Source organism: Protopterus annectens, chromosome 10.part0, assembly GCF_019279795.1.
Source record: "Protopterus annectens isolate FY-2018-M chromosome 10.part0, PAN1.0, whole genome shotgun sequence".
NCBI classification, from domain to species: domain Eukaryota; kingdom Metazoa; phylum Chordata; order Ceratodontiformes; family Protopteridae; genus Protopterus; species Protopterus annectens.
This window is the reverse complement of record NC_056744.1, coordinates 1028747729-1028772514: the sequence shown is the minus strand read 5'-3', so window position 1 is coordinate 1028772514 and position 24786 is coordinate 1028747729. Positions and strand designations below refer to the sequence as shown.

The window sequence follows — 24786 nt, the reverse complement described above, 5'->3', positions numbered from 1 at the left end:
GGTGACCTGGACCAGCTGGTTGACACCCTGGAACTGACGCTTACCAATATGGGGATCACTGTAGCACCCCCACTGTGAGGTCCTCCCTGGTGAGATCTGATGAAAAATTGGTCTCATTCGAAGTAACTATCACACCTAACCTCCCCAGTAGAAACTAAACTAAAAAACGTCTCCAAAGCAGATTATAACCTCTTATGGAATGGTATAAATAGCTTCACTGCACCTCCTCCCTGAGATGGAACTGGCAACTATGCTGAGCTCTACACCAATGCTTTATACAAACACCTGTATAACTGCATTGACTCAGCTGTACCTGATAGTACCAAAACAAGCTCCTCAAGGAACAGCAGACCTGCCTGGTGGACAACTGCCATTAACAGGCTTTACAATAAGAGGAAGAAATTGCTGTCTAAGAGTAAGAGGGAGCAAGCCCTCCTAAACTGGAAACACTCCCTCCTCAGCTTAAACAAACAAATAAGACTTCTGGTGAAGTCCTCCAAAGCAAACTATGAGTTCATATTAGCTTCCTCAACAAAGGACAACCACAAGGTATTCTATAGTTACATCTGTAACCTAAAAGGAAACACCCAGATTTGTGCAGAACCGGCATTTAATGATACCACATATACTGATCCTGTGGCTATAGCTAACCTGTTGGCCAACAGGTTCTGTGAAAACTTCAGTCCCCTGTCCCCACCACATGTACCCCATGACATCCTTATCACCTGTCCCCTACCTTGAAATCTTTAAAGAGCAGGTCATAAATGCTCTCTCTAAGGCCAAAAACACAGCATCTATGGGACCTGGTAACATCCCAGGCTGCTTCCTACATGGGCTCTAACATGAATTAACAACACCATTGGGTACTCTTTTCAATCATAGTCAAAGCACTGGCTTTGTACCAGCTGACTGGAAATCAGCCACTGTTATCCCCTTGCACAATGGTGGTACTTCCACTGACATGGGAACTATAGACCTATTAGCCTGACTAGCCTTATTTGCAAAGCCATGGAGTGAATTATCATGGACCTTATCAACAAAGATATAGATGATCTCCAAACACTTGACCCTACTCAGTTTGAATTTGTTAGAGGGAAATCATGCCTGTTAAACCTGGTGGACTTCTTCGAGACAGTCACAAAGACACATTAGAACAGGTGCAACAAACACTATTTGTATTTGTATATATTCCCTTTGTTATGGTGTGTATATGCCTTTACATTTCTGACTTTAGCTTTCTGGCTGATGTAATGGATTATGGGTGTGTTTCTATCTTTATGGAGAGAGATTTAAACAGTTCTGTTTGGATTTTTAAATGTATCTGAAGAAGTTTTTGGTGTACAAAAATGAAAGCACCCATACTTTTAAGGATTAAAGCTGGTTTTACAAAAAAACTTTTTGGTTGGATGTCTCATCCTCTGTGGTGCTGTGGATTGTGCTTTTTTGCAAGTCTATTGGTACATGAGTAGTTTTCCCAGTTAATGGAAGGGTAGTTGAAGTTGCCCAGTATGAGAGTGTTAGGTTGGATCCTAATATTCTCCAGGGTGCTTAGGAACGTGGAGTGTGAGTGTTGGGACATGGTTTATCCAATGTTAGCTGCACCTGAAGTATTTCTGATGCATTATGTTGGGTTACCTGTCTGGAGGTGTGTGCATCCTTTATGAATATGGAAACACCACCGCCTTTGGAGCTTCGGTCCAAGTTCTGGGGACGAAAGGTGTGGAATGAGTTATAGCCTGGTAGTGCAGGGGTGCTTTCTGCTGCCTTGAACCAGGTTTCTGTTACTGCAGAAATGCTGATGCTTTCCATTTTAAGGAGTGCTTTGAGCAAGTGCTTTTTGAGATTTAGCCTTCTAGCGCTGAGCAGCATGACCCTCAAATTGCATTTTTTTGTAGCTGTTACGTTGGTAATTTGGTCTTTGGAACATCGCCTAAAAAAGACACTATAGGATGGCAAGAGCCTTGGCAGGTATCCAGAAGCCCTGGGGTGACAGATGCAGGCCATCTCTGGCAAACCATCAAGGTCTGTCAATCATGTCTTCCCAGGCAGACAGGTACTGGATCCCCTTAGAATGCCACCAGAAACTTAGCCAACTGTTGAAATCAATCATTTTCTGCTTGTACTGTGGTATCATTCTGGGAGATGGTAGGATGCTACTCAGAGCTAGGGTCATACCCGCCTGGGCTACATAATCCGAGAGCTCCTCCATGTCTCTTTTCATGTAGTCCAGGGATGTACGTCTCAGATCATTCACACCCACACATACAATGATAGAGTCATATTTGAACCTGTTGTTGAGGGACCTGAGTGCGTGCGTTATGTGGTGGATCCTGGCACCTGACAGGCAGCTGACTGTTACTTTCTTCTTATACAGCCTAGTGAGTGGGACATCAATGTGCCTCACTATCGAGTCACCTGTGACTAGTGTGTTGGGCATGCTGTTTTGCCTTAGGGGCTTTGGTTGCATGGCACACTGTTTAGGAGAGTTATGTGTCTCGTAATTAGTGTTGTGTTGTGGTGGTCGATCGAGTGTGTTTCTGCCTTGGAGGTCTCTGCTGTTTGGGTAGATTTTTGTTGAGACTCTCCACAAAGGTGGGTGTTTGGTTTGTGTTTTTATGTGAAGGCAGTGCTGGTGTGTGTTCTGGAGGGCTATGTGTTCCATATGGTGTGGAGCAAGTGTTGACCTTCTTCTCTTGACCAGCTATTCCGGTCTTGGCTGGAGAGTGCGTGGCTTCCAGTTTGGATATATAAGTGCATCTCTAGCAAGTCTGAGTGTTGGGAGGTAAGAGGAGAGGGTTGTCGGTGTACATGAGGCAGTTGCTACATTGCCTCAGGATGCCCAAGTTCACTAGGTTAATAGGAGAAAGCAAAGGGAACTGACCTTTAGACATGCCTGGAGGGGTGGGCATTAATAATAAGTACTGGAGCTGTTTCCTTGTAAAACGTTTAGTGCTGGTAGCACTTTTGTGTGCTACAATAAACTTTGTGTGCCAATAGCTACGCCAACATGTTTATGGCACTGTGGGAGGAAGATACATTGTTTAGAATTTACTCTTACCCTGAATATGTTCGATTTTATCGATGTTTTGTCGATGATCTTTTTTTTAGTTTGGGCAGGGCCAGTGGTAGAACTAGAAAGATTCCTAGAGGAATTAAATGTAATGTTTGAATATCTGAAATTTACTATGTCTTTTTCTACTTTCAGCTTTTTCCCTGGTTAGGGATCGCCACAGCGGAACACCTGTCTGCTCATGATTGGCAGTGGAGTTTTACGGTGTCGAGTTGCCAGCCCAGCGCCCAACATTCCACAGAAGGCACACACACGCACACACTCACACCTAGGGCCAATTTAGAGTGTCCAATCCACCTACAGCATGTCTCTGAGATGTGGGAGGAAACCGGAGTACCTGGAGGAAACCCACGCAACCACAGGGAGGACATGCAGACTCTGCACAGAAGGCACCCCAACCAAGGATCGAACCGGAGAACCTCTTGCTGTGAGGTGACAACACTAACCACTGCACCACCGCGGCCGCCCCTGAAATTTACTATGTGCTACTCCCAAATCAGAACTGAATACTTAGATATATATGTGAAGGGACTCGAGAATGGCCTCATTAACACTGGGGTTTATAGGAAACAATGTTACAGGAACACACTGTTGTATAGGAATAGCATGCATCCCCAGCATATATTCAGGAACATCATAAGGGGACAAGGGATGAGAGCATCCAGATTAAATGCTACGGATGAAGGGTTCCAAGAAGCATTGGTTAAACTCAGAGAGAGATTAATGGAGAGGGTCTATAGTTTGCCTGAAGTAGAGAGGAATCTTGTAGAACTCTAGTCTTAGGATGGATAGAGCTAGACCATACTATTCATCCAGTGCTGATAATACACAACAGGTGATGGGTACAATTATGCCAATCCCTACTAAGGTACCTTTGTTCTTCACTATGGATAATAGGTCCATCACTAATATCATAAATAAGAATTGGAGAGTATTAACAACAGATACAGATGTTAGGGTTTTGTTGGGGAACATCCCAAGTTCCTCTTCAAGAATAAACATAACCTGAAAAGGCTTCTATGCCATCCAAAAAATAATAGCAGAAATGTTGAAGGAATATTTGGCACACATCCGTGTGGTAATTGCAATTTTTGTTACTATATAGATGCGTCTGCATCTTTTGTACATCCAGATACAGGTCTGATATCTGTGACAACTGTAGAATATCACACGTTGTGTACCTTGCTCGGTGCATGGCGTGTGGATCGTTCTATGTTGGAAAAATGGATATAGTTCTTAGAGATAAGGTGAGAGAACATATATATAACATTGGGGTTAAACTTCCCACAAATTCCCTATCTAAACATGTTATGATGTCAGGGGAAGATCACAAATTTGTATTTATGGTAATAGATAGAGTCATACCTACTGTACGTGAAGGTGATGTTAGAAATATAACCAAAAGTAAAGACGTAAAATGGATCATAAGACTTAGGTAGATAGAGGGAAGGGCTCAAATGAGAGGGCATCCATTAAGCCCACACTGAAATCAAGGAAACTATCAGTTAAATAGCAAGTGTGTCATGCCTGCACAACATTTTATTTTGTTTATGACAAGATGCTGTTAAATATAAATATATGTATGTAAAGAAATAATTAGCTTAGATGGAAGTTCTGAATAAGTCCATTAAATATTATTTATATATTTTTATATATGATAATATACTGCTAGAAATATGCACAGACATTTTCATGGCATTTTAGTATGTCTATGTATAATTGTAGGCTTATATGGCTTTTAAAGTCTGAGAAATGGTGGGTACTACTACTTTAAATGAATGCAATTAAATTATATGCATTTCAGTTGGATCATCATCGTCATCTTCTTTCGGCTGTTCCCATTACGGGTCGCCACAGTGGATCTTCTGTTTCCATTTCTTCCTGTCCTCTGCATCATGCTATTTCACACCAACCGCCTGCATGTCCTCTCTCACCACATCCATAAACCTTATCTTAGGCCTTCCTCTTTTCCTCTTACCTGGCAGCTCCATCATTAGCATCCTTTTCCCAATATACCCAGCAACCCTCCTCAGCACATGTCCAAACCAACGCAATCTCGACTCTCTTGCTTTGTCTCCAAACTGTCCAACCTGAGCTGATCCTCTAATATGCTGGTTCCTAATCCTGTCCATCCTAGTCACACCCGGTGCAAATCTTAACATCTTTAACTCTGCCACATCCAGCTCTGACTCCTGCCTTTTCGTCAATGCCACCGTCTCCAACCCATATAACATAGCTGGTCTCACTACCCTCTTGTAGACCTTCCCTTTCACTCTTACTGGTACCCGTCTGTCACAAATCACTCTTCTCCATCCATTCCACCCTGCCTGTACTCTCTTCTTCACCTCTCTTCCACACTCACCATTACTCTGAACTGTTGATCTCAAGTACTTAAACTCATCCACCTTTACCAACTCTACTCCCTGCATCCTCACCATTCCTCTACCCTCCCTCACATTTACACACATATATTCTATTTTAGCCCTGCTGTCCTTCATTCCTCTCCTCTCTAAAGCATATCTCCACCTCTCCAGGGTCTCCTCAACCTGGTCCCTACTCTCACTAAATATCACAATGTCATCTGCAAACATCATAGTCCATGGGGCCTCCTGTCTGATCTCATCTGTCAACCTGTCCATCACTACTGCAAATAAGAAAGGGCTCAGAGCTGATCCTTGATGTAATCCCACCTCCACCTTAAATGTATCTGTCACTCCCACCGCAGTCCTCACCAATGTCACACTACCCTTGTACATATCCTGTACCACTCTTACATACTTCTCTGCCACTCCCGACTTCCTCAAACAATGCCACAACTCCTCTCTAGGCACCCTGTCATATGCTTTCTCTATGTCCACAGTAGGATAATGAATAATATTTAAATGGATTGTATGTTGAAGGATTTTTTGGTCTGAAGAAGCTCTTATGTGAAAGCGCTTACCTCCTTCATTAAAGATTTTATTTTTGTTTTATGTTATATGGTTATATTTCTATTTGAACTGCCTGGCTCGTTTATTGCCACACTTCTTGTCTTTGCTGGTTTACTTATATTTTCAGTTGGCAAAACTACATTTATCCTTCACCATGTAATTATCTGTTATATTTATTCTCTAGAGTCTCCTTGCTCCTTTATCTGTTTAAAACTTTAATTTAGTGGTTAGAGCTAGAAAATGAGGGGACCTCTCTTTATTCCAAAAATAGCTTAGTGATTTCATCCCACAGCAACAAAAGAAGTTTATTAAAACTTAAAAACATTCTCAACAAAAATCACTTCAAATTTTTGTGCATGCTAATTTTACTTGCTGATTTTGATTGTCTATTGCTGATCACATGATTGAGTGCTGCTTTGTAAACTGAGGTTGAGAATGTTTTAACAGTTTCATTAAAGTCCTTTTGTTGCTGTGGGATGAAAACACTCAACTGTATTTGGAATAAAACACATTTTCTTGTGAAGACAACTGGAGAAGTTAAGGAAGATGCCAACTCTCTATATTCTATAATTCTATACACTCCATAAATAAAAGCCCTCTGTGTTTTCATTCAGTAGGTGTCCAACATTTAGGCTCTGTTTACTCTAATGTTCTCTCTCCAGTGAATGTGAACAAGGATTTAAGTTCTGAGGTTTATACCGCATGGAAAGGGTCAGTTGCATCTGAAGTTAGTATTGTTGCTGAGGTTGAAAATGTAGAGTATAACGGAATACAAAATTCAGCAAGGTATGAAGACATCACAATAGGTACTGGTGAAATTTCCTAAACCAGTCACAGACTACATCCATCAAGGACAAGGTAAATAAGTAAACTGGACAAAGTTGTCTCTGTACAATTTAATGTTTTGATAATAACTGTGTTTGACAGACACTGAGTATTAAAGACTGTTCTTTTCATAGAATAATTTACTTTAGACTTGCTAAAGCTTTTATTTTTTCAAGGAACTGATGAAAATGAGGGCAAGAGAGTGAGTATCCTGCCCACAACATTTTGAGCACAACTCCCAGGGCTTTCTTGGCTGCTGGGGCCAGACACAGATCCAGGACAGAACCATGGGTTACATACAAACTATCCTGGGCAATGAGGATGGAGGAGGAGGAATTGGGGGAGGGAATGATCAAGTAAAGGAAGAGAAGTTTCTGAGGAGGATTACATGGAATGTAGGTGAACTATTTCACCCCATTAAAAGGGGAAAGATTATGAATGAGTTAAGGAAAATTAATGCATTTTTTGTCTTACTTTAAGAGATTAAGTTAAATAGAAAGATGTGCTGAAACTGAGGAAAATAATCTGAAGTATTGCAAAGTAGTACAGTGCCAAAAGAAAGGAAGAGATGAATGGTAATTCTACTTAGGAAAAATATACAGGTGATACAAAAGGTTTTGAAGAAGACAAAGATGTCAGATAGGTCATTGTAGGTTTAGAAACTGGAGGACAAGAATGGAAAGTGGGGTTTGTTTATGGTCCTAATGTCAATTCTCCTGATTCATAGGTATTGTTATAATCACTGGCAGAATGCATTTTTATATTGTCAGACAGAAGTGATTGGTGAGGATTTCAAATTAGCTACAGACTGGGAGACAGCAAATTTGATTGTTAGAAAATGAAATATAAAGCAAGGTTTGATGTACTGCGTAAATGGCTGGTGGAGGATAGATGGGTAGATATTTGATGGCAATTTAATCCCAGCTCGGAAATGTATACTTTCTCTAGAGACAAGGGTAAACAGGCAAGTAGACTGCATAGGTTCTTAATGAGGGGCATGGGTCTGACTCAAGTTTATGGTGTGGAAATAGAAGAATACTGTCTGTTAGATCATGTACATGTCATTTTAAACATGCAGATTCCTCTGACTTAAAGACAATAAAAGATGGAGGTGGAAAGCCAGGTGCTGGACAATTACACAGAGACAGTTAAAGAGGGAATACTTACTGGAGGAGATCATCAAATGGAATAGGAGGATGGAAGGTAAGCAAACTGATCGACAAACATTGTTGGATGCTCTCAAGAGTGCTTTGAGATGACATTTTATTAGCAAAGAAGAGCACTAAGGCAGGGAAAGAGATTGGCGAATCTCAGGGCTGGAGCAGGAGTAAAATTACCTTCACAACGGCTTGAATAAAGGTGGCAGGGACAGGAATAATGTGGAGATTTTCTTGCAAATGATTAGGCTGCAGGCATGACTTCAGGAATAAAAAGCACTTTAGTGGAAAAAAAGGTTTATAGATCTTCAAGATTTTTGGTGGTGTAGAAGGGATAAAAAACAGTAAATGGCTGGCAGCAAGGAAGAGGGATAGACAGAAGGATAGTATTATAACAACAGTTTTTGATAACACTGGAAGTATTGTAACTGTCCCAGAAGAGGTCCTCTTATTATATTATAGAGTAATGCATGAGTTGAAAACTACAGGCAAATGGGTTCTCCAGGATGGGGCAATATTTGTTTTAGCTGGACAGGAAAGATGTTGATGAAGGTACAGCAGGAGGCATCGGATAAAGACATTACTGAAAGTGAACTAGTAGAGACTATTCAGAATCTTAAGGGAGGACAGTGATGGATTCTTTTTAGAATTTTGTAAAGTTTATTAGGAGCATCAGATAAGTTATTCAGCATGGATTTTCAACAGTGCATCAACTAGTGAGTTACCAGAGTCTTTTACAAAGGTGCTGGTGGTTTTACTCCCCAAAGCAAGCAGGATAAAAAGGAGACCAGAAAATTACAGACCTATCTCTTTGATTAATGTTGACACAAACATTTTAGCAGCTGCACTAGCTAGGAGACTGCAAAAGCATTTGGCAAAGTTATCCCTGAAGCTATCTGCATTCAATATGCAGACAATTCAACGTTGATCTGCACTGGCACCTCGCAAACAGAGCTGCTATCTATAACTCAGAGTACTTTCAACCTAGTAGAGAACTGGTTTGCTGCTCGCTGTCTGATTCTAAATCTTAATAAAACAAAACTCCTACTTTTCACCCCCACGCAAAGATCCCTGGCATTTTCTCTCTCTCCATTAAGGCCAATAATGGTACCATAATCTCTCCAGATGCCCATACAAAACTGCTAGGAGTCATTACAGACAACAATCTTAAGTTTGATGTGCATGTCAACAAAACAATCAAAACCTTTAACAGAAAACTAGGCTCACTATATAGTATAAAGCCATTCCTTACCCCATATGCTAGGACTTCCATTGCCCACTCCCACCTACTCTCTATACTCTACTATGCTTCCCTTTTACTTGCCAGCCTAAATAAAACTGACCTTAACAAACTCTCAAGCTGCTATAACAACACAGCATGATTTGCAACTGGTCTACTCTATAGAACACATCATTGTAAAAATCTAAATTATCTCGGAAGGCTAGAGCTTCCCAGGCATATTCAGTACAATCAACTCATTGTGGCTCACAAAGCACTTAACCAACCAGATAATACACCTGGCCCTGATCCAGATCACTCCGGTCATCCAACAGACTATTAGTGGAAACCATCAAATCTAACAACACAGCTGGTGACTCCCTGTTCACCAACTCTGCTGGCAAAATTTGGAATTCCCTTCCTGCTAACACTACCCTAGATACCACCCTATATCAATTTAAAAAAGCTCTCAAGGAGCATTTCACGTCTCAATGGATATGTCTCTGCTCCAACCTGACTAAATCTTCATGCATACTGGTGTACTAGATTTATGTCTGTAAGTGGTACTCAATTATCTTTGTTAAACCAGTTTAGAAGATGGTTAGGCTGTATTATTTAACTGGACTATAAAATCCATTATATTTGTATAAATTTAACTGGACTGTAAAATATGTTATTTTTGTATAATGTTATGATGACTCCTGATCTATATGTACATTGTAATATATGTACATTGTAATGACTGTATATGAAACCACCTTGGAGCTTTTCTCCCCAGGCCTCCACTGACAATGGATATGTATCCAGTCGGACTATCCCGGTCAACAAATGTAAAATAAATAAAAATAGTGCAAGTTAACTGGGGGGGGGGGTTGCTAAGGGTAGATCCACTGAGACTAACTGGTGGTCATTTGGAAACTTTTTGGTCTCTGTGGAAGAAGATGGTTGGGAAAATGTGGGGATAATCATTTTTGATATCAAAGTCATTTGACTCAACTGAGTAGGATTTTCACTTCAAAGTGTCAAAAGAGATGAAGATAGGTAAAACGTTTCTTAACTGGTTCACCATGCTGTATAAGAATGCAAAGTGTAATTATTAGTAAATGGACACCTATTTCAGGACATTGATATCAGTACAGGCACTAGACAATGTGCCTTGTATCTCCTATATTATTCATTCTACTATGGAGACATTGCCACAGCAGATACATTACTTCATGCAGGACTTACCTTGTAAATGGATTTTTTTTGTCATGTTTTTGGACTATTGTATGCTGGCTACAGACAAGCTAGAGCTTATCCTTTCAGGGCTGTTTAATATTTTTGACCAGTTTTGTCTTTGTTTCTGTTTTGGGGCTGGAATGCAGCTGGTCTAAAACAGTTCAAATCAGGGTGGGCAGGATCTTGGCTCCAATAGGTAAGCAGTGGATTGTAAAAATGGCAGACTTTGAATAGTTGGGGCTATTGATGCCAAACAATGAGAAGACATTATTGGTTAGTAATTATCAGCATCCTTATTAGCAAGGTGGTCAGGAGAGGTATTTACTTTAACCGGTACTAATAAAAATGATAACACTTCTCAGACTGTTATATGTGAGTAGGCACTTGCCATTAATTTCTAAAGGATATTCCTGGCTGAAGAAATTGCAGAGTCTGTGGGAAAAGTTTGTTTGAATGGGACAGTTGCACTAATTGCTAAAGGAAGACTCAGGCTGGATGGTGTATGCCGGAGTTTGAGCTTTCTACCCTAGCTTCTGCTGTAGCAGCTGTTCAGGTAAATGACTCAGTTTGTCAATATCAGAGAAGTGTTAAGTGACAGATAATCCCATTTGATAACATAATTTTGGATGGGCTTATAAGGTTATTGAAGAGAAGCACTGCAGTAGCATTAGGTATATTGTGAGCAGATTTGTGGGACAATCATAATATCAACATAACTGAAAGATCAATATATTGGGAAAAAATGGAAAAAGGGATTAAATGATAGAAAACGTATTTAAATAGAGCCCATGTGGGGGTTTTACATTTCAGGATTGGGATGTCTCTAGATCAAGATTGGTTCTATAGGAACAATTCTGGTTTCAATATGAACAACTGAAGCATGCCATTAGTAGACTGAACGAATTAGATCTGGGGCATGTGCTGTCCATGGAAGAAGGGATGGGAATTTTTTATGGAATTAACAAGACTACAAAAGTGGAGAACATAAGGTGTCTTGCAGCATGTTTTGTGTTATTTTAGTGCAACATCTATATGGGAAAGAAATTGATAAACTGAGACTGAAACAGTGGAAAAAAGAAGGTCTACAGTTTTCAGTGGAAGGGTGGGCATTTTGTTTTAAATAAGGGGACAAACTGAAAATCCTGCCGGACATTTAGGATCAACATGTGTTGGCTTCCGTACTAGTACTGGACCCTGCTTCAGATTTTGTACACCTCTGGAGGAGGGGAGGGTGGAATGTTGGAAGTGTGGAGAATCAGCTGCAGGTATTAAACATATGTTCAGGTATTGTGTTTCCGTATGTAAGTGCTGGAATGAAGTAACGATGGAATAAGAAGGGATATTTGGAAAACAAATAGTACAAATTTGGATATTCTGTCTCTTAGCTTTAGGAGGAGAGGAAGAATGTTGGTCCTGATTGAAGAACACAATTCTTCTGCTAGGTGGATGGGTTAAGAGTAGTACTGCAAAATTATGGAAGGGGGTGGTTCCATGGAGGAAGGGAATGACAGGATGCAATGACATTAGAACTTATTTCAGAGTTCTCAGCACCTAAGAAAGCAGTGGGAAATAAGCTATAATTTGTAAAGTCTGGGTTAAATATGGAGGTATTATCATATTAATAAGTGGGGAAGTTGTAATAACAATGTACATTTCCATTTCTGATATGCTTTAAATTTGAGGTTGATTGATTATTGTTGTCACTGCATACTCCTCTTTTGGAAATGGATATTTACTTCAGCAGTTTATTTTGCTGATATGAATGTTTCTTGTTGTCTACATTTGATTCAATAATTCAATAAAAAAAATTTAATCAATTACTACATTAATTCATTAGCTACATTTATATCTGCAATCATAAATAATAAACAAACATGTATAGCAACACACGAGCCACAGTAAACTCTCTGATGCTCAGTTAAGACGTGATGATCGACCATGTCAAATGAAGCTGAGAAATCAAGAATATCCAGGGTGAACTCTAACCTTTGATCTCTAACAATAAGGATGTCATTAACAGTGTGAATAAAGGTTCTTTCAATGCTAGGACTTGATCTAAAACCACATTAGCATTGTGAAACAGACTATGATATGCTAAATAGGAAAACATCTGCATATATGCCACTTTATTAGTAATATTAACTATAACAGGGAAAACAGAGAAAGACAGTAGTCCTCCGGAAAGTTCAAAACCAAAGATGGTCTTATGAGAATAGAGATAATCAGTGCATATTTTAAAATAGCTAGACAAACAATCAGTCTTTAGAAAAGTACCCACTATCTTGGAAGAACAAGCAATCTAGAGAATAAATGGCTCTAGGGAATACACAGAACAGTTTACTAGCCTAGCTGGACAAGGATCCAACCTCCTGTATGTATGGTATAAAAATAAAACCATACTTATGATGTCATTGCTGCTAACATTATTAAACTCTGACCAGCAAAAATAAGTTAATTTAAGACAAGACCCTTTACAAAACACCATGCATACAAGGGACTTACCTCATACTGACAACTGCATCTGCATTAACTCCCTCCTCTTTTCCCATTTTGTACATGAGGTCAGGATGGCACATCAACAGTGACCAAATCACCTAGAGCTAATGTTCACATTGTCAGGTGGCTAGCCCCGACAGCCTTCAAAGTGTATGACTTCCTCATGTTGGAAGGCTGAAAAATATTTACAAATGGTTTGAGACCTTCACTGCATAACATGTACACCATTCAAAACAACACAACATGAGACAGCTAGATGTGTCAGAAACTTCACTGGGCAATATGTTCTTTCATGAAATTTTTTTTTCTGGTATACTGAACAGTGCACATCCAAACTATGTCTCTCTGTATGTTGGGCCCACCCAGGGTTGGCCTTTGGTCAACTGGTGCCCTAGACAAAAGAGCTCCACAGTGCCCTCCTCACCACCCAGTGCCCCCATCCTGGTATACCTACACCATCCAGATTACTGAAAAAGTGCTCCTGCTAGAGCGACACCCTAGGTGGCCGCCTAGTTGGCCTATGCCTAAGGCTTCAGCCATCATCCATGCCTCCATATCACCTTATGCTCATGATTAAGCCATGGTTCCTAGCATGCAGTGAACTTTACTGCATATACAGCCTGGAGATATAATACGCAGAGCACCTTTCATAGTCTTGTTATAGGTCATAGCATGTAAATAAGTATCAGTAACACTGTCACTCAGAAGATGTATGGATGCAGATATGATAAAATCAGCAAGTGTGGGAGAGTAGTATTGCTGGAACTGAATTCATCTTCAAGTCTTGATGAACACCTTAGAAGGTGGACTCTGTTTTTACAACATCTTACCAAGATGACACAGACTGTATTTTAAATAGCATATATCATGGACAGAAGTAGATTAAAAATGAATAGTTGGGGCACATCCTAGGATAAAAAAGTGCCCAATCCTGGTAGGCTCACTGGTGCCAGGACTGTAAAAAATAATGACAGTGTAGACTCCTCAATACACAGAAAAATTCCTACAATTTGGTTAGGCAAGGCTCAGAGGAGGATCCCCCCCCACACCCATTGTACAAGAAAGTAATAGTCCACAAAAAGCACAAAAACTGACAGGCCAAAAAAAGCCATATAGACAGTAGAGTAGACATCTGATGAAAAGAAATTATGTATTGTTACTATTATGCAAGAAGCCCAGCATTTCCAGATAGAAGGTATACAGAAAGATTAAGAGAGAAATTGGAGGAAAGAAAAATACCTGCAGAAGAAAAATTACCAAAAGCTTCAAATGCAAATTTGTGTTCACTAATACAACAAATTAATGAAAAACATTATACAGACCTAGAAACTTTGGGCCATTTGGAAAAAGATGTGACTGAGGAAATGCAAAAATATAAAAAACAAAACCAAGGGATTTTTGAAATTTATAACAAAGAAACATGGACAAAGGAAAGAAAGAGAGATCTGATATGGGATAATATTTATGAAAGCCAAACTAATTAATACAAAAAAGCAGCTCCAAAGATATTTGAAGAGGAATACAGGCAAATGCACCCAGATATGGAAAATTTCACACTACAAAAAATAAGATCACAAAGGGGGAATGTTTGTAAATATAAACTGAAATTATGGAATACTTGCAAAGTGAATGACTGTAGTGTGGGAAGTCTAACACAGGTGATGTCACAGCATGATGAAACAATGAGTCCCCAAAGTAAGGAGAAGCAGGCTACTGCAGCAGTGATCAATATGAAGAATATAATACAGTTGTGTAAGCTGAATTTACCATGACAGTAGTTGTTCGAATAATCATTGCTACAGTTGCCGCTCCCTCCTTCCATCCACTTTGTTTTTTGATGATCTTTTATGCCATGGTGTTGGCATTTATTTTTTTGTTATTCTTAGCATTGTCCTTTCAGGGCTTAGCTTCCCTGTCTCTGCTGTCAGAAAAGCTCTGAAGGAAGGGCTTTGCACCCAAACTTTTATTTTAGTCAGCTCATCTTGAGATGCTTGACAATTTGGGTGTGTGGAGGGTGCCCTGAAACTTTGGAAGCTGGCCAGATGTTATCATATCCTTGGCAGGATAAAATCCATATAGGTAAGGCTACTGCAGTAGTGATCATTCGAACACCTACTGTTATGCAAATTTCAGCTTACACAACTGTACTTTGAAACTAACTGGTCTTCTGTATTTGTTGCAGCCATGCTAATAAAGTATGAAATAATTCTATTGTCTGGTTAGACAGTGGTCACCTAGAGATGTGAAAAAGGCAGCTGCTCAACTGTGTCAGAAAAACAGTGAAGATAAGAAAGTAAAACAAATAATTTCCTTAATTATACAATGCAATGGTTTTCTTATATATTTATGTTCTTTTTTTCTGTACATATATCGAGCTGACAGCTGTCTAGCCTGTCTGCACTAGATATTTTACAGCATATTAGTGCAAGTGTTGGGTAGCTAAGGGAATTGTTCTGGTGGGATTACATTTATGGTTTATGCAAATAATGTGCTAGTGTTTTTAAGTGAACCAGTAACTTTATCTACTGGGCAGGAGACAGATTACACATTTATTAAGACAAAATCAATAATCTACCTCATTATTTCAGAATAGAAACAATAGCAGAACTACATTCAGATAGCATTAGAACAAGGAGAGGGTTATCTCTTCAGAGTTAAGGTCTTCTAATGATTCACAATCACATCTGAGTCATAAATATGATTGTTTTCCAGCAAATATCTGAATTTCCTTGACATAATAACACCTTGTAAACTTATTTCTATTGACTGACAAAAAAGCAATTACCTGAAAATGGAAATTAAAGTCTAAACCAACTGTAACTGTACTGAATATTATAAAAGAAATAATGGATCTGGAACAGGAGCTTTATACAAGGAAATGAGCAAATTACATATAAATAAATGGAAATCGTGGGATCAATACTTGAGGAGAAGTGAAGGCAAGAACTGAGCAAATTATGTAATGTTGGAGTGATGATAGTTTAGTTATAAAGAAATAAAAGATACGTAATGTATATAAATGGAAAAAATGTTAATATTGTTTGTTTTCTTGTTTGTTAATGTATGTTTTCCTATGTCTTGAGTGATAATATAATAAAGGTGTTTAAAAATGTTTCTGGAACTTCAAATTTACTGCTTTTGCTACTTGCTCCACTGGTCATATAGTGTATCTGGTGAACTGTATGATGTATGAACATTTTTATATTGGGGAAAATTAATCAGAAATTGAATGAAGGAATACAGTCACATTTGTCAGAAATTAGAAGAAAAGTAGATAGCAATGCATTACTTAGACATATTATCATCAAGAGTAATGACCATAATTTTAAATTTAGGGTCATATAGAAAGTACATGTTAATTTAAGGGGAGGTGATATGTGTACTAAAACTGAACTGGCTGCGTACAGGTGGATTAACTACTTTAGGGCAGACAAACAACCTGGTTAATTAAACCTGTCCTGAAATACAAGAGATTTTTTGCAAAAATGTTTTTTCACAATAACTTTTCCAGGCATCATTAATGTTTTATTGTTTTAATGGTTACATAATTCCTATTGACAACTGATTTACTGAATAACTGGACTTGCTGTCATTTAGTATATATACAGATTTACTGTAAGACTTTTTGTATGTTAGCAGTGACAAAGAGTTGCTTTACTTTAAAGCTTTGCTGTTGTTTTAATTCTGCATTTTATTAAAGTCTTGAGAGTTGAGACTTGCGTTTATTTGTTCTTCTGGGGATTTCACTTTTATGTTTGGGCTCAGACACCATTGAGAGATTTATGTTGTTGAACTTCAAATCCGCACAGGACTGCCCAAATCAGCTTTCTTAGGACTTTGTCATATGCTTTCTCCAAGTCTAGGAATGCCTAGTTTGACTTTTCTCACCTCTAGCTTCTTCTCAGCTATCTGTCTTACTGCCAATATTGGGTGGGGTTGTGGTACATCGTAATCTAAACCTGGACTGTTCATCTGCCCCCTTTTTTTCTATTTTTTGTATTCATTTATAAGTCATGCTCTCCAAAATGTTCACGCAGTGTAACAGGAGTTTGATACCTCTGTACAGCCCACAGACGTGGATGTCCCTACACTAGCACTAGTAATCTTATTCTCCAGTCATTTGGGATACACCTTTGCCTGCACACTGCTCTCAGTACCCTCAGGAGGTATTTTTCCCCTATCTTACCCAACATCTTGATATTATCTACTGTGACTCATCTGGGCCTGCTGCTTTTCCTGTCTTCATTTTCCTTAGCCCTGTTAGTAATTCTGCTTTGGCGGGATACTCTTCTTTCATCATAGTCTTGTGTCTGGGACAGTACAGCTTCTGTGAAATTTTCAACATTCAGAAGCTGCTGCAAGTATTCCTTCCATGTGTCTTTGATTTCCTGTGGACTGGTGAGCAAGGTGTTGATGGCATCTCTTATGAAGGGTTTCAGATGACCATCTTCTTTATCTTTTTCTCTTTGCCTTGCAAACTGATAGAGTTTCTTTGTACCGCCTATATAGTTCATTTCCAGAAGCTAGTAAAGTGCCTCTGATGCCTTCTTTACTATTGCAACTGTTCTTTTAGCCTCTGTGTTAGCTAACCAGTTACCGCTGCATGCTATTTTTATTTCCCACTTTTTCCTGCACTCCTCCTTTCTTTTGATGATTTCCTGGACTTCCACATTTCATGACCAGCTTTCCTTGTGTACAATGCTTCCATATCTAGTCTGGCCGCCTATCTATTCTATAGTCCTTACACATGCTGTTTTATGGGGCTGCCATTCTTCCTCTACTCCATCTATTTGCTCATCTTCTTGTGGTGCAAGAGCCCTGAGTAATTATTTGAACTCTTATGCTTTGTTTCCATTCAACGTCCATGTCTTATGCCTACTGTCTGTTGATCTTTGACCACTGCTTGCAGCTGACTGTGGCAACATATGGTTTATGCTGTGAGCCAAGTGTTTCACTGTGGATGATTTTGCAATCATTGACTCTACACCAATGCTCTTTCCTTACTAGGAGGATGTCTACTTGCGCTGCATGTTGGCCACTTTTGCATGATATTGTGCCTCTCTCTCTTGCTGAACCATGTGTTGGACTGTTGGAGAAGTCTAAAATGGCCTTTCTTTTCTTTGTTATTCCTGTTGCCCTGTCCATGTGGACCCTGGCATTTTTCATATCTTGTTCTGTCTGTCTGTCCTGATATGTGCATTCAGTTCACCCATTATCAACACTAACTCATGTTGTCCTGCTTTATATAGTAGGTCCTTCAACTGCTGTCTGAATGCACTCTTTCCCTCACCATCGCAACCCTGCTGTGGGGTGTACCCTGAGATTTTGAATATTGCCTTATCTTTAGGACCTGAGTCTGATTGTCATGAGTATATCACTAATTCTGATGTCATCCATCACTGTCTTCTGCTGCCTCTTCTTCACCACAGACACTCAGTATGTTTTTGGAAAGTGGAAGGACCTCACAGAGATATAGAGAGGGCATACAAACTCCATGCAAGCATTGGTTGAAAGTCAGGATCAAACCATGTACCTTCTGCATGGCAGGTGAAGACCTTAGCCATTATGGCAACTGTAAATTTGAAATACAATTTTAATGTACATCCATACATCAGTGATCTTTGTAAATACACTGAATAAAACAGAATGTTCGTTGAGAAATTTGAACACTGATTTATAGTAATTGAGGAAAGGTAGCCAGCGAAATGAGACATCTTTATACATCCTCCATAGTCAATATTGTGCTGAAGAATGGAAGGAAGGATTGGAAGGAGCATAAGTTAGTCAATGACTGCAGACTGGAGCTCAATAACTGGCCAATAAGATGATGCAGGGCACAAGGAAAATTAAGTTTTTGAAAGACTGAGTTTTCTCTCTGTATTTGTCTTCTGCAAGGTAAGTGGACATGTGAAGGGAAAATTAATATGTTTTAGAATTATATTTTTACATATCTCTCAGCTGCCCCTGATTTTGCCTCATGGTTGTAAAAATGTTTGATTCTCTGATAAAATCACTGAGTATTACAACTAATAAATAATGCTAGACATAATTTCATTAAACTTGTTATTGCTCAGAACATGCATGTTAACACTTCTAGTTATAGTAAACTATGTTCTATTCAAAAAAATGTAATTTCTGCTTACAGGGGCTAGTGGTCTATACGAACATAAATGACTACTGTTGGATTGTTATTCTGGCTTTGTTATTAATCTAAAAGTGTGTCTCCCCATTCCTGGTGTTTGGTGGTAGATCACACTCATCTATCTCCTAGAGGTTTGGTGGGTATGAATAACAGCAATAAACTAAAAAAATCTCTGGGCCTTTTGGGACCAGGGATGGTGACTATTCGCCATAGGGGTAGTTCTGATTTCCAAGGTAGATATTTTCTATTTTCCTGGTCATATTTTATTCAGAGAAGAACTTCAATCCCTTTTTCTTATGGTCTGCTGAAAGTTACATAAGTCATTAAACTTAACCTACTGAAGCTGAAGAAATCTCAGGAGGTGATTGTGCCTTCAAAAATATTTCACTGATTGCTGAGACAGATGAGAGCGGCTTCAAATCTAATGGTTAACTAAGGATCCTTTGTGAGTTTATACGACTTAGAAATGGGTGTGTTCCCTAGGCTTGTCCCTCCCTGGGCGTGGCCTCCCCTGTGAGGGCACAGAGTTGAGGCATTGTTGACAGCTGACCATGGGAGGTGCTCTCTTTACACAGATTAACCCTTTTTTGATTATTATTCCTTCAGTTTACACATCAGATCTATTAGAGTGCAAAGCAGATAATTACCTACACATCCATTCTATTACAGTGCAAATCACATGACTGCCATCATTATTAAAACTATATATTTAACAAAATAAATCTTGGTGTAGCCTTTTTGCTTTCTTGTTCATAGACTCATGGGTTCATAGGATGATATTAGGCTATTGGCCCAAAGGCCTTTATAAGCCTAGCCAAGAATTTCACCATGTTCCCACAAAGTCAGTACCTGTTTTCCCTGTCCTGCAGGGACACAAGTGAGATCCCAGGGGTATATTTTCTGTTTCCCATCCAGTCTTTCAGGTTTCTCTTAAAGAAGTTTACAGAGGTACTCTGCTTAACATAGAGAGGGAGTCTATTCCACAAATGGGGGAGTCTCTGGGACACAAATATATCCCTTCAACAAGTTCTCTTAATGTCACAGACCAGGTTTAGGCCTTGTGTGTGGTTTGCCTGAGTGGATTTTGACTTATGGATATACAGCAACTCCATCAAGGCTGGGTCACCTCTGAGCAGTCTGTACGAGACTTGTAATACTGTGACAAGTACTTTAATTAGTGTCCAGATTTATATCCTTATCTTGGACAACCATAACTTTATGATGGAGATTTTGCAGTGCTTTCTCCTACGCTTCTTCACATCTGTCCCATCCTTTTCAGTTCAAGGCTAGTGGTGGAATATAGGTGCGGCTTTTCAGATTTTTATGGGATAATACAACCACCATAGATTTGTTTAGTTTATCGCTGTTATTCTGGCTTTGCAGAATTCCAGTACTAATGTGATTTTTGTCACGCAAGTTTGTGTAAAAGCTCTCAAGTGCCTATGATTTTGCAGAACATTTCTAATTTTTATTCGCATTTTTTGTTCTGCCCCTTGTACAATGTACGATTGCAAATCATCAAAGACTAATGTCTGGCAATAAATGTCAGACATTAATTTCATACTACTATTATTCAAAAATGAATGCAGATACAAAATTTAATTTTCTAGCAAGTATGCAGGCATAAATGCTGGGTACAGGGGTTGTCTGTATATGAAAATGATTGGTGTTTGATCATTATTTTGGCTTTGCAGGACTCATACTCTCAACTATCTCAGTTTTTCCAGAACTTCCCTGATTTTGTCTTATATTCTAGTTCTATCCCTCATAACATTTTTTGATTTCCAAGCAAAATACTGAGAATTACAGCCTGTCAATAATGTCAGGTATTATAGTTATATACATTGTATTGTAGGGAAAATGCAGGTTGATGCAAGATCTGTTCTATTAGCTTTTTAATTGAATTGGTGAGTTGTATATAAAAATTACTCATCCATTATTTTTGTCCCAGATTTTTACTGTGGCTTCACAAAATTGAAAAACATTTCACTGTTGCCATTATTGTGTATAATAATCATATATCTGAGGTGTATGCAGTCAATAAAGTAACAATAACTGCTGGGTCAGGCTGTGCGGTCTTGTCTAATGAAAGCTTCTAACCCCCTTTCATCTGCTCATTTTAAATAGTTATTAAACTAAGTTTGAAGAACTAGTATGCATTTGTGTAAATATGGAATACTTCTTTGTTGCTACACTGGCCACTGTGTGTTTGTGGGAAACAAACCTGAAATACTTTATTGTGTCCATCATTTTTAAAACAACCAGATGTCTGATATGTACTCTATTAACAAAATAGCTATAACTGCTGAGTGGGTGTGGTGAGCTGTGTTTGGATAAAACTAACTTACCATCATTTCGTTGGCTCATTTTAAACAGTCGTTAATCTGGTTTTGCAGAACTAGTGTGCATTTGTGTGAAGCATGTTGCATTACATTACTGATGTTTCTGTGTGTTTTTTGTGAAATAAACTTGAAAGACATTACTATAGCCATTGTTTATCCATAGTCAGACATCAGTAGTGTAACCAGTCAACAATGTGCCTATAATTGCTTGGTACAGGAGATGTCTGCAGATAAAAGTGACAACTGACCTTGCTGTCTTAATCAAGTTAAATAGTTATTAGTCTAGCGTTGCAGGGCTAGTGTGCCCTTGTATAAAGCAACTTGAAATATTATACTGTGTCAGTTTTTATCATAATCCGACGTGAGCTGCATGCAGTCAAGGTGGCTATAAATGATGAGTACAGACACTGGCATATTACAATGACAGCAGTTCAAGTGATTTTGTATTGTTGAATTGCACTGAAATGAGTAATTTCATTATTGTTCAATACATTTTGTTAAATATTTTGCTGAAAAATGTATAAATCTATAAATTTAAAACATAAATAAATTGTGCTTCATTGAAAAATAATTGCATTTATTAAATAATAAATATACTTTAAGATACATATTTTAAAGCTGTATGGTTTGAAAACTGAATGGGGGCCAAGGTACACTTAATTTGTCACTGCTTGCCAGTGCTCACACATCAGTCTGTTTCATCTCTTCCAAACTTGGAAAGTTATTACTGTTCCATCCATTACATATTTTCCTTTTAAAAATCCAAAATTATTCTTGTTGTCATTTACTGTTACATTTTCCCTAAAATAAAAAAACTACAGCTTCTCACACATTAGCAGTCAACAGACTGGTCCATCCTGTACAGCCTTAAACATATTGAAACTCTGCCTTAATACAGTAAGACTCTCACTCTTAAACAAAGAAATCACTGTGCCCAATTAAGGAATTTCATCTAAGAGCTAATATTTGCTAACAATCCCCATGGGATGATTAATATTGCTTTAGTTCTTAGTCATGACCTACAAATATGCTGTCAAATAAATCCATACACACAGTAAGAAGATTCAATTTGGAGACTATTTATGCCTATAAGAAATGAATATGAATATAGAAATCCTTCCATATTGCACAGCTTGTAAACAAAAAGGATTGTGCTAGATCAAGGGATGTCACTGTCTTCCTTTACTCAGCCCTCATTAGGCCAGGCATTGAGGATAATGCCTACTTTAGCATTTATCTGTCCAGACAGCTGGAATGACTGGAATACCCACAGAAATACCTTATTAACAGGATACAAGGCTTAAACCACATGTCCTACATGGACCAACTCAAAGCTTTGTCACCGTACTGAGTATCCTGCAAACTGATAAAATGTGACCTGTGTCTGGCATACAAGGCATCCTCCAACCCATTAATGATGGATGTACTAAACATCAGCAAGTCAAACGGCATCAGAAATACTCAGGCTAGGGATTCTGCAATATCAGCAGAACAGTTTGGAGGATCAGGTATAGTTCACAGAGGATACCACTGCTGTGGAACAGACTCATCAGCCACATAATGCAAAGTTAATCCCTGCCCATTTTCAAGTACAACTTAGATCTATGAATGGGAAGTAGAAAATTTACCCCAGGACCAATGTCAGTTCCAGGTTCCTTTTTGTGCCAGGGCACAAGAGGGACACAGTAGCGAGCAGGTGTAGCACATAGGACATGTTGAAAGAAACATCATACTAATAAAGTACAGAATACTTGGCAATAGGCAACAACTCACATTACCCATAATACACTGTTAAAAATGAAAGACCATTTTCCCATTAAAAAGTGAATTGCAATCTTACAAATCCTGGCAATGTTTACAACACAAACATACTACTTTGTCATGATCAAGGATTATGGTTTGGATGAAGTGCAGGAATGCTACAGTGTAACAAGTCAAGGTTGTAGCTACAAATACAACAGAGGTGTGAATGTGTCATGCACAAAGACATCCTTGCCTCAACAGAAAAAAATATCATTAACCCAAATTCAATAACAGAAAGTCAGACTTATTTTTGTGCTACATTGTATGGAGATCACTTTTAAACAAATACAGCACATTTTGGCAACTTTCATGATAAAATACACATCTTCTCACTGCAGACATTGGTTAACAGCTAATTAGTTTAAATGTCTGCTAAAAGTTCACAGAAGAAGAAGCAAGAGTGGTCAGTTAACTGCTCCTGGATTACAATGATAGTTTTGACACTTTAGGAGAAATATGGGAGAGGGTCTATCAGCACAGTAAAAAATGGAAATCTTAAAACATGCAGTTCAGCTAGTTTATTTTGTTGAGCATTCACAACTAGTTACTTAAAGAGTTAACAGCTGCTCTGAGAATACAAATTATGGGAATTTAAGCAAAAATGTAAAAATTAAAATAGTTTTGGGAACCTGTACAAGATTGCCTGTGACTCACACTGCTGTCACTCTATTTACATGGAAGTTGAAATGAATGATTCCCTTATGTCTTGCATAACTTCTATAAAGGGGGGCTGGAAGTGGATTAAAAAAAAAATAAAAAAATAAAAAAACAAAAAAAAAACTTACAAGATCATTTTACAGTGGCAGGCCCAATGAAATATAATAACCATACCCACATAATGATTCTGAAGCTTTAAAATAGTCAGATTACAAACATATAATAAAATAATTGAGATATGGTGGAAAACATTAATTTATACTTTTTATTGACTAGGTTAGTCCTATGAGGCCAACAGCCTCTTTTGAAGTGAGACATCCACTTGAGCTCCAACCAACTCAGGCAGTTGAGGTCTCAATGGGGCATCGTTTCGACATCTCACCCAAATGATGGCAGAGTAGTGCAACAGCACTCCCCTTATGCTGCACTGCAGTGTTCGTATTGGAAAATGAGCATGTGCTTGGTGTGGAAACAGAACCCACAGCCTTCTGGAACAAAGGTGAGTGTGCTGACTTGTTGAATTACTGATTCTGCAAACAAACACATGTTAGTTTCGCAGCCCCCTCTAAGAAAAACAGTCACTGATAAAGACAAAAACTGTACCAAGTAAATGCAGCAACATAAACTCTAGTTTATAGTTTGCTGAAATAACTAAAAAAAAACCCCCAGTTTAGATCTGAATATTTTGGGGTAGCACCATACCTCTCAATTTATATGGTCAAGAATTCAGGACAAAGACACAATTAATTGGGGGGGGGTCGAACATTTTTTAAATATTACTCTGATACACTTAAAAATTAATAGAGTAACACTTTGCATCAATATGCATTTTGTGAACAACAGTAAGAAGTACAAAACTCTAATAACAGGCATTACTGACTGTAATCACAAATGATATACCTAAAATAAAATAAAAAATGTGAT

General features: G+C 38.5%; 1 protein-coding gene and 1 long non-coding RNA gene across 2 annotated transcripts in view; one reads left to right on the top strand and one right to left on the bottom strand.

The window, feature by feature from the left end:
- SLC44A5 (solute carrier family 44 member 5) overlaps window positions 1–24786 on the bottom strand; it is a 4403163-nt gene that overhangs the window by 1916014 nt on the left and 2462363 nt on the right. The gene's annotated exons all lie outside the window — the stretch shown is intronic.
- LOC122813464 overlaps window positions 1–24786 on the top strand; it is a 467821-nt gene that overhangs the window by 22089 nt on the left and 420946 nt on the right. The gene's annotated exons all lie outside the window — the stretch shown is intronic.